The 17,682-nt window shown below is 37.1% G+C and overlaps 1 long non-coding RNA gene across 1 annotated transcript in view; it reads left to right on the top strand.

Annotated features, from left to right (window-relative positions):
• LOC132070254 (uncharacterized) overlaps nucleotides 1-17,682 on the top strand; it is a 1,108,023-nt gene that overhangs the window by 615,089 nt on the left and 475,252 nt on the right. Inside the window, exon 2 of the long non-coding RNA XR_009417925.1 lies at nucleotides 10,721-10,847. This is a non-coding gene — a long non-coding RNA (uncharacterized LOC132070254). The remainder of the gene's footprint in view (nucleotides 1-10,720; nucleotides 10,848-17,682) is intronic.

Raw genomic sequence — 17,682 nt, 5'->3', positions numbered from 1 at the left:
TTAAATTAACCTTTCTTTTCTTTCTTTCTTTCTTTCTTTCTTTCTTTCTTTCTTTCTTTCTTTCTTTCTTTCTTTCTTTCTTTCTTTCTTTCTTTCTTTCTTTCTTTCTTTCTTTCTTTCTTTCTTTCTTTCTTTCTTTCTTTCTTTCTTTCTTTCTTTCTTTCTTTCTTTCTTTCTTTCTTTCTTTCTTTCTTTCTTTCTTTCTTTCTTTCTTTCTTTCTTTCTTTCTTTCTTTCTTTCTTTCTTTCTTTCTTTCTTTCCTTCTTTCCTTCTGCCACTTCCTTCCGCCACTTCCTTCCTTCCTTCTCCCTATGTTTTTGAATAGTACAAGCTACAAGGAATTAAATGTTTTAGTACTGTGGTATTCAATGTCACAAGCTTTTTTTCAAATTAATTTATATCATAGTTCACATTTCAGCTACAACTTAAAAACATTTCCCTGCAAAACTTAATGCCTTGAGAAGTACTGGAGTCTTATATTTACATATTAAGGCAGTAAGGAGTTAAGAGCATGCACAGGAAAGTCCAGAGACAGGTCTAAAACCCCAATTTTGCCCAGAGAAGATATTATGTTAGGAGAAGTGAATCATCTTACATTCATTATGTACAAATAATCTCCAGCACTAGTAGTTCTACAAAAATGTTATAGACAAGAAGGATCCTGTCTCCTTTTAAACATCTTGTAAATGTTCACGTCAAAATAATAGTTCATTCTTGAGAAGATGCAGAGGTTTTCATGCTATGGATGTTTACTTGCCCTTAAGCATCTCAGACTCCCTTTTCTATCAAACATTTGCAAAGAAATGGTTTCACTAAGCAAACAGGTGAGATTTTAATAAATTAAACAAGTCTAAAATAAAGGCTTATTTAACTGCAGAAGTTATTTGTGAGGAATTAAAGGTTTTAATCAAACTTGCCATCAACGCTTTCAAAAGGAAAATCCATTTTTCAGTTGTGGCTTGGTCAAATTCTTTGAAGTATTAATGTAACCCTGAGAAACTGACTATTAGTCTGAAGCAATTGCTGGACATTAGACACAACAAAAACAGGAAAAGTTCAAGAGTCTCTGTTGACTTTCCGCTTGATTGTAACAAACTACTCACTTTCTGGGTTTTCTTTTTTGAAGTGGAATTTTATACAGCAAGGCCAGGCTTTGTTTTTTTCTTTTTTTCTTTTTTTTTTAATTTCCTTGATACACAAAATTCCCACCAACCTGTGCTCTCTTTTAGCTCAAACATGAAGGACTGCTGTTTGAATTTAATGTACACACTGCTAACTCTGTTTAATTCAAAGGCACAGCTTCATTGTACCTGAAAGGAAAACCTGAAACATCAGTGCATGGGTCAGAAACAAATCTGGCTGATAATTACAGGTTCTTGTGAATATCATGTCAGTGTCTACTTATCTAGAGACAAAATGTACCACATGTTCCTGTTACAAACTTATTTATTGTGCAGTACATTGTGCAGCACTAAAATAGACTTAAAGAAGGAGCACTCCGATAGTCTTTTCCATTACTTCCAGGGAAAAAACAGCTCAATAAAAATATTGTCCCATAGATCTAAAAATGCTAGAGGATAATCCACTAATGTTAGTAAACTTGCATTACAAAACAGAGAAAAGGAAAGAGGTGCATGAGTACCAGGATATTCCATGGTGAAGCAGTCTGACTAAGAAACAACATCCTATAAAGTAGACAAACACTTCACACAATATTCTTATACTCAGAGGAGTGTTCTTTTATGAGTGCTTTAATACTTTGGGATCATGTGTGTTGTTTTAGAGTTGCATTAGTCACACCCTGGGGAAATGTGAGCTTCCACGCCTGCCCATTTCAGTGCTGCATTACCTTGACCCACAGAATTTACCACATTAAGAGAGGATTTAAATCTTGATTATTTTCACCTGTTGGCTTTCTATTTTTTCTTTTTTTACCTAAGAGGTCTGCCCTCTAAGAGTGATACAGTTCGTAAAACTGCTGACCTTTGCCTGGCTTCTTTAAGCAGAACAGAGGAGTAAAGGGACTTTCATGCACTGCTAGGAGCATAAAATATAAAACAAAATTGTTGCCAGTCCCCATACAGGTGAAAGGATTAAGCAAAGCTCTTTCATTTCCATTCTTATTATGAGGGTGAGCACAACTGCTTCCCATGCTTTCCTGCACCATCCAGTTCCCACTCCATCCTGGAGGGCTGGAGGGTAGGAACACCTTTCTTGGACATGCCAGTCTGTTGCGCATCCTGTTGCTTTAGAGGTTCCCTGTGACTCCACACTGTCCAATGTGCAGAAAAATTTCAGTTGTTCCCCTTTTCTGTCCAGAGACAGAGAAATGGAAGCAGAAAAAAAAATCTTCATTATTTTTGTTCCTAAACAAAACCATCCTTAACTTTTCAAGACTGCTTGAAATCTCTGACAGTTATTTGGAAGAAAAAGTTATCATTGCATCCAACAGAGATGTCCCCACACCCCTATGCTGTAACAGCATGTCAGGAAAATCTGTGTTGCTCACTTCTGGGAGTAGCTCAGTATACTTGCAACCTGATAGGATCTGGATTCCCAGCCTTGTGACCAAACAAATGATGGTACATCACTTCATTCAGACTTTCTGTGGTAGGGGAAAGAATGTGTGAGGAAAATTGAGAGAACATGGTAAAAAAAAAAGAGAGAAAAATAAAATTTAAATACAAATATGTCAATTAAGTAAATGTCCTCCTGCTTTCATTTTTAACTTAGAATTTTCGTCTTATTTTCCTGTGCTGTTCCCCTCTCAATATCGTTCATTCCAGATCTTATCAAAATCACATAAAAAACCAGAAAATTCCTCAAGGTTTCTCAGTTTCCACGTCAAAATACACTGTAGAAGGACTCGGGAACTTTTAAAGATTCACCAGCAGAAAATCTTCAGGTTCACCTGACGCCTTTCAGAGGTTTAGTAAAATCCAATCAAAATTACATCAGGCAGCAATAAACAGGGAAGGAGCTTTTGACAATAGGAAAGAGATCAGAGTCATTCACTGGAGGAGGTGAAGGTCAGTGGTCAGAGGAGAGGAGGGATGGTAATATGAAAGCACAGCAAAGGACAACACAAATGGTCCTGCTGCAGTAGGGCTGATAATGATGCAGTTAGTGTAAATGGGGAAAGGATATTTAACAATCAGCATAAATGAATAGGTTTTGGAGGGTAATCAAGAATGGAATTGAATTGGGAGGAGTATGGGAGGAACAGAGAAACCCTTAGAGGTTTTGGAGAAGATTTATTTGAACTGAAACTTCAGTGGATTTACATCTCAAGAGAGAACTACAGCATAATAACTCAAAATATAACCCTTCTTTAATATTGCAGAATACAGTGAAAAATGTTATTACACAAACTTCTCCTTAAATGCCTATCCCAAGATATCTTTTATGCAGTTCACAATATTAGATTATATACATTAAGTAATCACAGCCCCAGCTCAGGTCTGTGGTAAAATATGCTGGAACTCTTCCATTTGAGATCTAGTGAACTTCTGTAATTCGGAACATATAATGCAAAACAATATTGCAAGAGATTTATTTGGTTGTTGTTGCTGTTGTGTTGTTTGTTTAATTTTAACTGGAATAAAATGTCAGCTATGAAAGGCAGATATCTGAAGAGTTTTCCTTTATTTTTAATTTCTGAAGAGGTGTCTTGACTAGATGTGTAACCCAGGTTTAATTAAACATTGTACCGTGGTTTTTGGGTTTTTGTCCAACACTGCCTTTTTCTTCTAATGATCTGTTTTCCTCTTCTCATGACTGTTTCCCATTTCCTCTTGATGTCATTGCCACTGATGTTATTCTCTCAAGCAAACTTTTACTGTTTCATCTATCCCAGTTGCCCTCACTATTGTTCTCCTCCCCTTTGTATTGCTGTCCTTATGTGTCTTATGACCTTATTACTGTGCAACTCTTAACCTTTTCTTTTGGCAACCACTTACAGGAAAGACATGAAGTTACTGAGATGACCAGCAATGAGCTAAATGTCTTAACTCTCATTATTGACAGCTGATGCCTGAACTATGGGATTTTTAAGGTACAAATGAGGAGTAGTCCCTACAGTAAACAAAGTCTAATGCTAAATTACAATGTGTTATCCTGTAGAGACCAGGACAGTGATTTATGCAGGGATCACTGTACTCAGAGATTTATTTAAGATTTTGAATCATAGCCTGGAAGATAACATGTTTGATTCAGCTCACAGGTATAGAGTACAGGCAGCCAGGGAATTATTAGACTAGAATGGGATGAAGGTATACCAAAGTCTGATAACATCAGTGCAGCTGAGTAAAACTATGGACATGGAGTGGAGATAGAGTGAAAAGACAAGCATGAAGAAAAGACAAGGAAAATAAAAAGACAGAGAACAGTTTTTCTCTGAAATGTATTCTCATAGAATTTCCTACAGGTGTTACATTTACTACTGGGCTCCACATTCATACTGGGAAGTGGTTAGAGTGCAGGCAGAACTTGTGTCAAAGCCCATGACTACAGTGCAACACAGACATCACGTCACCATGCAGACTTACCTGAAACCACTCCACCAAGCCAGGCTGGTAATTAATGGTGAACCAGCATCAGCAGGGCTCCCAGTTTGGCACTGCATCCTAAGTGAATTTTGCAAATGGTGCCAAAACACGGGATTAGTAGCTAAACAACTTAGGTTTTCAAGGCAGGTTTCTACTCCTTGCAATCCCACATGTGATGGGCATAGGTGCTTGGGTAACTGTTTATTACAAAAGTGAAAAGGGAAAAAAAGTTTTTAAAAGTCCACAGTCTGGACAAATAGAAACTGAGTCTAGGGAAAACAGCATCTCTTCAGTCGAAACCTATGAGAACAGTAATTTCAGTAATTTTGTGGGTAATGAGGCTTTTTCTTCTTGCACTGTTGTCATGGTTGCATGCTTGCTCATTCATTAGTTTGTCCTTTGCTAAAAATCACTGATAAAAACCAGAAAATGCTCTCACATCTCCAAAAGGCTTGAGACTTTCCCAACAAAAAAAAAAAAACAAAAAAAAAAAAAAACAAACAAACAAAAAAAACCCCACAAAAAAAAAAAAAAAAACACAAAAAAACCCCAAAAAACTCCCCTAAGCTAACCTTGCAGATACTGAAGTCTTTTAAGATGTAAATAGAAGGGAAAAATCATATTTGCTTATCACGACATTACCCACTTTAATATTCTGATGTTATTCTCTAACAAGTGAACAATTTTCTTTCAGTAGCTGGTTCATTTGGCTTCAGAAAAGCTAGAAGAATCTTTTTGGTGACTATTGCTTGGGCATCCTTCCAAGTCCATCTGCTGCAGCAAAGTTACTACATGAAACTGTGTTATTTATTTTGCTTAATTTTTAAGTTTGTTTTCTTTAGTGTTTTTTTCTCATGCCTACACCACCATATAACCCTCTGTTGTTTCAGGACAATGAAGATCACCCTCTGAAAGCAACTCAGCACTTTTCAGTCCAGCACAGCAGGGATCTATAACAGTCCCAAGCAAGACATTGATAATTACATGGAATCTAATTCAGAAGATCAAAAACTGTGCTATAATCTGGGATCTTTAAAGTATTCAAGAAGACAGAGTAAAACACAGATGAAGGAGAAAAGCAGTTTTCACTGGGAAAAAAAGCTGTAGAATAAAGTAAAAAGTAGAGGGAAGGAAGTGTGAAGGCTTTGAAGTTGAGCCACATCTCAGCTAACACTCTGATTTATACACACGATCTTTCTTATTCTTTCCCACAATAAATCACTATTGCCTGAGAGGTTTTGGTATCTAATGGCTGCACAGGAGGAATTCTTATGTCATTTTTCTCTTGTACTGGGTAAGCCTCCCTTCTAACTCTTCCCTTCCATCTTCCCAAAACTTGGAATATTTATACAAAGTTTGTAGGCACAAAACAGACACATTAAACAAATCTGTTCATAAATATCTCTGCAGAGTAATATAATTCTGAGTATTACCTCCAGACTATGTTTTCTACTTTATTTGCTGAATCAGATCCTTAACTAGTGTAAAATTGGTATATTGTAATTGTATTTTCAGGTCTTTTTTATCATGTCAGTATAGAATACATAGTCTAATATCCATTTTGATAGTAGAGATGTAGGAGATAAAAATAAGTATACATTTAAAAACTCGAAAGCTTACACAAATGTTTCAAATTTAAGATTATAAGAATCTCCTGCACTCATTGACAGCACTGTGAATTTCTCCACACCACCAAAAATCAGGAAGCCAGAGCAGAGTTAATTCAGTAAATAAATTCTCACTCTTGAGAAAAAGTGCTGTAATTTGGAACTGAGGCCTGAGGTACACAGAAATATTGTAGTGTCTTGCTGAAGTGTTACCTGAAGTGTTTGAATTTGTTAAGTCTTATGTATCACCTGTTAAAATTATCACTGTCTATAGTGAGTGAATTTATTTACCTGGGAAGTACTGTGAGACATGATGATGCAATCATAAACTGTTCAAAGTCCATGGTATTTTGAATAATTTGGGTGAGATTGTGGAGGAAATTATAACAGTATCAAAAGTTAAAGCACGCTGAGGCAACAGTCACAGCATCTCTGCTTTTCATGTGGGGTATCCATATTGCTTAAAAGGCCATTGTGCTGGCTGGGGCTGAAATAGAACTAAATTTCTTTATGGTAGCTGGCATAGGGCTGTGCTTGGATTTGCACAAGGCTGTGCTTGGATTTGTACTGGAAACAGGTTGACAGCAGAGGGATGTTTTTGTCATCACTGAGCAGGGCTTAGGCAGAGTCAAGGCCTTTTCTGCTTCTCGCGTCGTTCCACCAGTGAGCAGTGGGAACAAGGGGGGAACAAGGGGGGAACAAGGAGCTGGGAGGCAACACAGCTGGGACAGCTGACCCCAGCTGACCAAAGCAATATCCCTTATAGCAGGATGGTGTGCTCAGCAAGAAAACTGGGTGGGAAGGTTGGTAATCAGTGGGGGGCACTGCTCAGGGCCTGGCTGGGCGTGTGTCAGCTGGTGGTGAGAAACACTTTTCATTGTGTAACTTGTGTTGCTTTGGTTTTATTTTTATCTGTCCTTGTTATTTTTCCTCTTTTGCTTATTGTTATTTTTGATTGTAAGTTATTAGACTGCATTTATCTTGGCCCACAAATTTTCTCACCCCATCCCACTGAGGGGGGAGTAAGTGAGGAGCTGTGTGGTGCTGTTACCAGCTGAGTTTAAGTCATATTCAGAACAATGTTAGGAAACTCAGCTTGTGTCATCTTAACTGTCCCAGAAAGATGATGGAAATGCATAGGAGACACTAGACATAAGACATAAGACACTAGACAATAAAATTCTAAATCAATAAATTTTTCGGGCCGTCAGGCAAGGGTAGAAACAAGACAACATTGCCTAATGTTAGAAAAATAGCCTAAGAAAGCAATATTTCATTAATCAAAATTTACAATACCCTTTGTCATTGTCAGTCTGTTGGATATTAAAAAACTGGAACATCTACTAGCACAAAACAACAATTTGCTTGTAACAGAAAAAACAATGGGAAAAAGTGGCTTCACTTATACTCTCAAGTGTAAGTGCCTTCACTTACAATTTAAATAACTTTTATCTTATTTTTATTATTAAATAATAATGTCTATATTATTATCATTATTGGTTTTGGTGGGGTTTTTTTGTGTTTTGTTTTTTTTTTAACCTGAGCAAGTGAGATTCCAAAGGCTGTGGAAATATTCTATCCAATTTTTATTTGTTTTTCTTGGTGTAGAACAGTACAAGAAAAAAATACAGTTCAATATATATAAATATACAGATGAGAGTAAATATACACATTTTACATTCATACAGACATGTTCATGAAGCCTATGCACACCCCAGCCAGTATCAGTACACTTGTGCTACCTCTATCGAATGGCACAACCATTTCTGACAATGGAGATTTCAAACCCTTCCCCAGTCTGGAACAGAAATGCCTGCACTTAATTTTGCTTCTAAGCCTTTCCTCCAATGTTATGACACTTCCACGGGGGTGTCTGCACATTTGGGTACCACTTTGTGTATTCCACCATGCAGGCTCTTGGTGTAAGTAATGTGACAAGCACAGACATCAGCAGTAACCACAGTAACACACAGAGACAGGAGTGACCTCCCCAGGTGCACCCCAGGAGGGAACAGAGATTGCACTTTCCCCCTCCCTGTGTCGCTTACACAGGCAGGAGGCCTCTGCTCTGCTGTCACCTATCTCAGTAAAAATCCTGTTGTTCCCTTTTCCAGTGCTACTTGTAGCTGCAGGCAGCAGACATGGGGAAACAAAGAACTTGCGTCAGATACCTTCTCTTAACCGAATTCAAGGATTGCCATAGATTATGTCCAAGTCCTATTTAAACCAAAAAGGCCCTAAATCTGCTCTGTTGAAGAATTGAACCTAGCTTGTACTAGTTCTTGCTAAGTGTACATAAAAGGTTAGTCCAGGATCACATTATCACTGTCTTTTGTAGCTAGAGAGGGTAATCACTCTGTATCCTTTTCCTGTTCACTAGAGGAGATGCTTCCACTTTGGTCCCAGAATGCAGAGATATTTTAATGTATTTTAACACTGCAAATTCAGTAATAAAATCATCACATTAGAGCAATGCAAATTAGGTGAATCCACTTAATCGTGGTAAATCATTATGTATTCTTATCTCAAAAATCTGAAAAATAGTTAATCATTTTTCAGCTGAACTTTCAAGGAATGTATTGTTTTATTTTGCCTTAGAAGACATAAAAAATTATTCATATGTCTAAGTCCTAAATATCTAGTCACCAATTAACGAATGCACAGTTTACAAAAATGTGCATGTACATACTCTGTGTAGTATCTTAAAAATGCTGTATACCTAAACAGTACTGATGCTCTTTCAGGTTTGTGTATGATTTGATCACAATTCTCAATAAAAAAACACTTAGTAAGTTTTGGTGCAGCTGACAAAAATTTAAAAAAAGCTTGTTTTTGTGGAGACAGTTCAGCTCTGGGACACCAGACCTAGTTTTAGTACCCTGGAACAACCACAGAGCTTCCAACAGTGTTTCCATTTGACTTCAGGCAAGATTATTCACCTACCCTGTGATTTAGTTCCCCAGGCACAAAATAAAGACATTTTCTTATCTCACTGGGGTGTTATAATGACAAAACTGAGTAACTGTGATGTGCTCACATGCTAGAGCAGACAGCCACGGAAGTACTCAGACCCACAGTAAGACATACAACCCAAAAGTTTAACTCAAATTATCTGATACATTCTGAGGGCTCTTATCTTTAAAGGGAAGCCTTTCCATAAGCAAACCAAATGATCTAGTCTCAGGCTAACTAGGCTAAGTGGGATCTTTCTTCTTTCCTTTGAACAGGTTTCAAAGTAAAACAAGATAAGCAGAAGCTCCTTAGAGGACCTCTCTTCACAGAGAGCTGGGATGTGACAAGAAGCGCAAAGCATCTCTAATTTCAGGAGCAAAAGCTTTAGTTTGGTAGAGTGAAATGTAGTGTTTACATCCACAATAGATAAAAGAAAGAAATTCCCCAGTCCTCAGGGGATGTGCCACAGGGAATGCTTTTCCCTTTGTTTTCCCCTTTGTTTTAAGTGCAGACAGATGCCAATCAATGAAATAGTATGCTACAGGAATTTAGAGAAGACTTTCCATAAAGTACTAAAACATTCACTTCTGCTTTCTCTAAATAGATGGATCAATTCATTTGTAGTTTATAGCTGCTTAATAAATTAATTAATCACCTTGAAAACTATTTTTTATTAATTGATTAGCACTAAAAATATACCACTAGTAAGCTTTTACAGGAGTTGTTTTGGCTGGAAATTGATACTTAATCTCATTTAAATGCCTGTCATGGTTGGGTTGTTTTTTGGTGTTTTTTGACAAAATAATGACAATATTGAAGTGTGAAAACACATCTCTATAAAAAGTAATTTCAAAAATCAGAATTTCTGTCATGTTCTTAAATATGATTTACATTTTGTTCAATAATAATGCCATCCTACTCTCCACAAAGTAATGCATCACTTAACATTTGTATATGCACATTTTCTTTAGAGACAGACAAACAATTTTCTCAGTAATTTTTTCTATTCTGAGAATGACTGAAAACTGATCATTCTTCCCAAAAGCAAGGCACTTTAGAATGAGTTCTAATGCTTTGTTCTCAGTATTTAATACTTGATACCAAAGCAGTTCTCCAACACAAGTAATATTATACACACTGTCTTCACTGCTGTGACACACACTAATTGTATGTGTGCTCAAACTCCTGCCTCAGTCAGTTAATCATTTTTGCATCAAGGCTCTCTGGAGAGACTTATAGCACCTGCCAGTAGTCCTCTCAATAAAAGCAGGCAATAGCCATCAGTGTTCTTCAGCACACACAGAAGACAAGCAGCTATATCTTAATGGGTCAGACATGTTTATATGTTTTTCTACAAGCTCATGTCCCTCCCATACCAACCATGAATCAACCTCATCACCTGACATATTTACTGTTCTGTAGGTAATAAAAGATTGCTATGTCACCCTACTGTTGCTTTGCCACTTGGGTGCATCTGAAGCGTGTCATTTGAGGTCACAGACCTATTATCCCAGCACAATAGCATCAAGCATATCACCCTGGTGTAGATGTACTATTAAGCCAGGAAGAAATTTCAGCAAGGGCAAATACCATCAAATACAGTGAGAGATGCAGCTTTTTGTTGTTCCTCTTTTTTTTTTTTTTTTTTTTGTTTTTTTTTTTTTTTTTTTTGTTTTTTTTTTGTTTTTTTTTTTTTTTTTTTTTTTTTTTTTGGTTTGTTGTTGCTGTTGTTGTTGTTGTTGTTGTTGAAGGGTGCAAGTTGCAGAAAAAGTATCAGAAAGCCCATCTACATGAGGAAATTTTGATAAGTTGCTTGACATCTTTCAATCTTTGGCTTGAGTCTCTATGCCTGTGCAAAATTTCCAAAAATTAAGACAGTCACTATAAAATAGAACATAATGTCAACAAAACCAATGTCATATATGGAAATTGTGCCTAACCCTGACATACAAAAATGGGAGTATTAGTCTGGATTGGCAGTAAAATTTTGCTGAGAATTTACCAAGGTGTGTAAGTTGTGGCACTTCCAGCCCTCACAGATTGCAGGAAGAACATGGCAGGCAGCACTTGGCTGGTCTAACAATGAGAAAGTTAAACAAACATCAGTGTGGTTCAAGAGATCTCAGTTAAATAGTTAAGTAACTGTGACTTAGCTTGTATCATTTAGCAACACATTGCTACACACTGAATAACATAAGTACAAAGGAAGAATATGCTCATCACTGAACCCTCAGATACCCACATATAAAAAACAAAGAAACCCCAAACAATATTTATTGCAACAGCAAACTCCTAATTTAATGTCCTAGAATGATTGTACTACGTAGGAAAAAGCGAGGAAAGGTTCTTTCCACTAGTTCTCTCTCCTGGTTATACTAAACCAAAAAGAATCTCTAGCTTTTCAGATAAATGAAATAAAGACATTTCTTCTAAAATTAAATTTAGAGTTCAATAGGGAGCTTGATCCCAGCTATCTAATTCTTTTAAAACTCTGGGGGAAAGCTGTACTGTCTATTAAAACCCACTAAATTAATTTAAATGTAAAACTCCTGCAAATTAATTGTGTGTGCCCTTTTGAGATGTTTCCTGCTCTGCCACGCCAAGGGACCAGAGATGTGTGAGTTCAACCACCTCAGACTGAACCTACTGCACAGCCTCCTGTGGAAGTGGCTGCTGGTCAGCAAAGGGGCTGACATCCAGGAGAGTGAAATCAGCATCACCCAAACTGAATTAACCTAAGGAAACATGATGTAACAATGGCTGGAACCACTTTTCTGAGACTGACAAAGTGACGCCCTGAGCTCCTCCACGTCCCCTTGCCCCCTGATGGGGGGCGGGCAGTGCATGTACGAGTTAACCAGCTCCATTCTTCCTCTGGGTTTGATGGCAGCCCTGCACCCACCATTGTTCCAGGGAAGGGTGCAGGACACAGACTGCAAGATTGTTATCCAGATGTTTCAAGCCACGCACAGAAAGGCATCAATGGGCTATAAATTTGTGAGGGGAGAGAAAGATTTGCAAAAGAATTGAAGGCAACCATAGGGAGAAGCAGGAATAAAAGGAGCTCTGCTGGTGGTAGGGTACCGGTAGGTGGACAGGCTGGGGGCTTTCCTGTTGCAATCTGCTCCCTGCTAGCCATGAATTTTAACCACTTGTACACAGAGTGATTGCTTTCCTTGTTTAGACTTCTATTCACACACAGCCACATAGTCAGACAAAGGTCAGAATTGCCGAAATACCATAAACTGCCTACACACAACCTTTGAAAAAAGGAAGCATCTGGCTTACCAACATGGGGCTTTTTTCAAATTCTTGTGCAACCACATTGGGGATTTTCTTTACTTTTTTTCTTTAAATTCCATGCAATGTTAACTTTCATGGGTGATTATATTCTTCCTTTTATGTCTAGAATATGTTCTACATTTTTTTGTATTTGATTTAAGTACTAATTACAAAGAATGAGACAACTATAATCCTAGACAATTTAGGAAACAAACCTAAAGTCCTGATTTCACCTTTTTTTTTTTCTTTACTACTGAATAACAACATTTTTCTACTAAATTTTAATCTGTAGGTTCACAAATGCAAGAAAGGATGAGTATTTTTATTTTTAAAATAAACGCATCACGGTTATGTTGTACCAGCAGAGCTCACAGCAGCAGGACTTGGATGTCTTCCTTCTCCCAGGCCTCTGTTCCTCGTACTACCTAAAATGCCCCCAAAGCAGCCCAGTTTCTCAACAGGATTATGTTATACACAGTTACTAATTACCCTGTGATTTCCTATCGCATTTATTGGCAGAGAAGATCACTGCTGTCCTTTTCCATTGGAGCTGTGTGAAAAGAGTGTGTTCCTGAGGTTATAGTCAAAGCAGGAATAGCCACATCTGACTCCGATTTTCCTTAGATTTATCAAATAAGGACAGAGGCTCCCTGGCTTTTACTCTGATGCATAAATTTTCTGCATATTTCATTGCAGAAAATAATTGCAAAGGAATTTGCCACCAGGGTTATCTTCTAGGGTTTTTTCATGTAGGAGATGAACCTTGGGTTTTAAACTTTAACTCAAGAATCTTAAAAATTTTCTGCAACTAAACTCAAGAAAAATCAGCATGACGGTAAAGCTTAAGAAATTTCCATTATCTGGTACGACATATATTAAAGGGAATTACACTGAGAGACAAACCCCTCCTGGTATAATGTTCTCCAGATGATCAATAAAAGCCGTGTGTTGTATCACAGAAGCTTGACCAGCATAGTTGCAGAGGAGGCCTGTGCAGTTCATTATAAAAGCCCTTTGGGGACAGACAGCCTTGTTTCTAAACAGTATTATTTATCATCAGAAAAGCAAAAACCTATTATGAATCATAGTATCTGACATTATGGCCTAAGCATATGCACAAGACAGAAAGACCTTTAAACACCTGACATTGAACTAAGGAAGTGCATATTAGTGGTATTTGTTTAATTTAGAGCAAAGGACACAGATTGTTCACTTCATATGAGGTCTCACCCCGAAGCAGCCATACAAGATGACATGATTGCATGACAGACCACAAATGTCACGTAAACAACCAGTGCCCTTTGGCCATAGTACCCATAATGTGATCAGAAGGTTCATAGCCAACATGAACATAACCAAAGATCCCGGCTGTATCGGATGAATGCAGGCTCTTTGGATTTCACGGAGCATCAAGTTAGCTGATATCCTCAGTTAGAAAAGCACAGTCAGCACTGGACATGAAAGGTTTACTTCCCTTTTTCAGGGCTTAAAAAACTTTCAGATGTCACCAATTATAAACAAACAGACAAACACACAAACCACGAGACTGGATCTTGAGGACAAGTAATTTATATTATTTGCAGTCTTCAAGCCCAGGGTACTATGATTGTGCTTGATGTTCCCTATCCCATTATGTGCCTTCTACAAGAAAACCCAGTGGCTGTCGTTGAGTTTTCAAGTTATTTTAAAAGCCTGCATTATGCATTTAGGGTAAGAAGATTTTTAAGGACAAGACATTTTGAAGTACATTACATCTGACTCAAACTAACAATGAATTTCTCTGTCGTCTTACTGGATGAAAAGGAAGTCTTGGGTGAACCTGTTCTCTTTAATCACAGTGAAATAATGCTCTTTGATTTTCAGTGCATGTCATTCACAGTTATTTATAGGACAATGCTGGAAGTCAAAACAGTCATCAAGGGTTAGTAGATATTAGACTTAACATCATACGTTTTCATTAATGGGCTTAAATGAACAAGTAAAGAAATACTCCAGTGATTAGGGCTATTAGAAAACTAGTCACTCATATCAGCCACCAAACACGAGTCTCAAATTTCCATTAAAAAAGTATTTTCTATCTTAATGAATGATTATTTGGTCACAATATGATTTTCTGAAAACAGCTAAATTATGATGCATCACTAAGTACTGATGGCTCAAAAATTTAATTGTGTGTGTCAGATTCTCTTCTTTAAAATCAGGCACTAGAATCCAAGCAGCTAAAACTATTATTTCTACAAATATAGCTAGTTTTAAGCAACATTACATTCTTTTAAAAGCCCATTGCCATCTGCTCTGTCAAAGTAATAAATGAAGAAGTTGGATTTACATGTGGCACTCTGTTAAATGAGGTAAAGTTCAGAACAGACTTTTGCTTCCCAGCAGATGGGGATCTCCCAGCAGGGATGGAAGTCAACAAAGAGGGTAGCAGGGGGTTTCCATAAATTCATGTGATCCCTGGGCAGAACTAAATGGATTAAATAACAAGGACTCTAGGAGTTAAGCTGTATCTTGTTATACTAAGATGTCTCTGCATATTAGGTACACAACAGTTATTCTTTCTTGATAAAGTAGAAAAAATATATTATGTTTTTTGTTTGAATTTTGAGCTTGTTTTTCCTTGTGTCTTCCTGTGGAACTGCAGTGCATGACACAAACTATAAATGTCTTCTACAAAATAAGATATTCAAAAGTCTATATTATCACAGAGAAAGGCAAAATATGTCTGTGGATATCATTCAAGAGTTTCACTCTAGGATCCTAAAGCTGCTACCATTCATTGTTATCATTTGGTTCATAGGATTTATTGTTAGAGGTTTTTTAAAAGGATTTTTAATATTATTTATCTTTTGCAACTGCAAAAGTGGACAAATTTGCTGAAATTTTCCTTGTTTTGCAAACTTCTCTTTGTCACCCAGATTCATCACATTTGAGGATTTAGCAATCAAACAATAGTGTTTAAAAATGAAAATATTAATGGGAAAGTGATTGGATGAGTACAATATGTATCTTTAAAGTTATTTGTGTGTTTGTGGGCAAAGAAATCAGCATTGAGTTTAGGTTTTTATTTTAGGGCCTTTGACCTTGAACAAGAAATTGAATAGCCAGTATTATAATGCATCTCAGTGAACAGATATGTTTGCCTTTGAATAGTCTTTCATATTTGCTTTTGACAGCATATTCCAAAATTAGTCTCCTCAATTTTTTATGCTTTGTCTGACATGGTTTCTGACATTCCTTGAACAAGCACCTGATCTGGAGTAAGGATTTTAAACTTGGGTTGTTTATTTGTTTGTTTAAATTTACTTTGGCTGAAATCATGACATTTTTTGCATCAGTGATCAAGATGACTGTTTCTTTTATTATTAAATGGTAAGGCTGTTCTTTTTTCACTGTTTCATTGCATTGGATTTTCAGTAGATGGAAACCAAAATTTGCCTGCTTATGGTTTCGGTAGGTTGTACGAACAGGTTTCTTGCAGTGCATCCTATTTGAGATGTTGTATTTCACTTAATTCCAACTCAAACACAAGGGAAAAAAGTGTTTGCTCCTGTAGCAGAAATGACAGACATTTGTTTAGTCTGAATGGTATTTTAATTAAGAAAAATTATTTTTAATTATACTTGATGTTAATAGAGAGAGGTGTTTAATTTTAGGCACAATACAGATATATGCCCATCTACACCAATATATATCCACACGGGAATTTTGGATGGTTTTAATTAGAGAGATGACTACAGGGCCCATGTCATCTGATTGCCTGACTGCTGAAAAATAGTTTCTTCATTAAGGAATGATGATTGATTTAGAGATATAGAATAATTAATATGACTGTTGCAAATCTTAAAATATTATTGTTTACAGACTTTTCTGTTTAACAATCTTTTGTGCTTTATGTGACACTAAACCTCATGAAGGATAATCCCTTTGCCAAGGAGGTAATACATTTTCAAATGTCCTTTGTTAAGGTGACAGGCTAATAATTCTACCCCTTTCAGCCCTCTTTTCCCATATTGCCAACTCTTAGCAAGTGAAATAATTTTAGGGGGAGGATCTCTTTGTCAAGATGCATTCATCACAATCTCAACCAAAATTCTGGCACACATTTTCATGTCTCTAAAAAGCTTGTAGCAATTTCAACAGCTGCTAACTTTGACCTGACTGGCTTTGGATCTACTGAGAAGAAAAAAGAAAAGCCCAAAAGAAGAGTGTAATGTGATAGAAATAGGCTGCCCAGTCTCTTCAGCAGTAGTTGGACCAATTTCCTACCGCAGAAACGTCATAAGACATTCAATTCCCAAACAATTGACTGGCTACTGGTGGTTGATTTACCAGTGAGCATCTACAGACAAAGTAATGATGAGACAGTGGGAGCGTTAGGCCACAAGCTTCAAACCTCTTGGATATTTTTGTTTTCACATTCAGCTGAGCTGTCTTTATATCTATCTGCCAGTGCTTTAGTGTTAGCCTGGTTATGAGTGGATGGGATAGTTCAGGCATAGAAGTATTCTTTCTGCTCCTATTTTATCTGCAATATGTGTATTTCAAAGATTTTCGAAAGCATAAACCTTTTTTTTAAGAAAATTACAGCAATAGAGATGAGTCTTTCATTTGCTTCCCCCAAGTTAAGCACACAGCTCCTATTGTTTTCAAAAATGAAGGACCATGTTCACAATGTGTTTACAAGACAGTACAAAGGGAAAGCAGAAAACATAACCAAAGTATAAATATTTCTATGCCTATCTAAATATCTACACACCTATCTAGATATAAAAGTAAAAACATTTAAAGCAGTCTGTTTGTACCTATTTCAAGAAACACACAAATGGTCCTGTTAACTACTGAATATACTGTGTCACATTGACTGAAAGGGAAGGGAAAAAAAGCAACAGAAAGATAACACTTGAAAACTATGGTACAGAATTGTGTTGTGCTAGAGAAGGGAATATTGCAGGCAGGCTTGAATCCTGAAGCAATTTTGTGGAAGATTCCTTGTGTGGACTTCTTCAGAGAGCCCAGGGCTGTCTCAGAGCATCTCTTTGACTTCAGAGAGAATCTGAGCGCAGCTCTTCACAGGAGCCACAGGTGCACACTCACAGAGCACCATAATTTCTGGATGCACTTAAAGGAACACATGTACTGGAGGTCACTCCAGTTACCTCTTACCATGACTTCCTAGTCTGGCTGTATTTTGTGGCAATGCCCTGCTTTAACTAGTCTCAAAAGCCCATGCTCAGATATCACATGGTGCTGCTCACTGACATGAACTAGATAAAAGCACCCACCAATTTGTC

The sequence above is a fragment of the Ammospiza nelsoni genome, chromosome 2 (assembly GCF_027579445.1).
Source record: "Ammospiza nelsoni isolate bAmmNel1 chromosome 2, bAmmNel1.pri, whole genome shotgun sequence".
In the NCBI taxonomy this organism is placed as follows: Eukaryota; Metazoa; Chordata; class Aves; order Passeriformes; family Passerellidae; genus Ammospiza; species Ammospiza nelsoni.
Note: the sequence above shows the minus strand (reverse complement) of the source record. Positions and strands in the feature narration are given on the sequence as shown.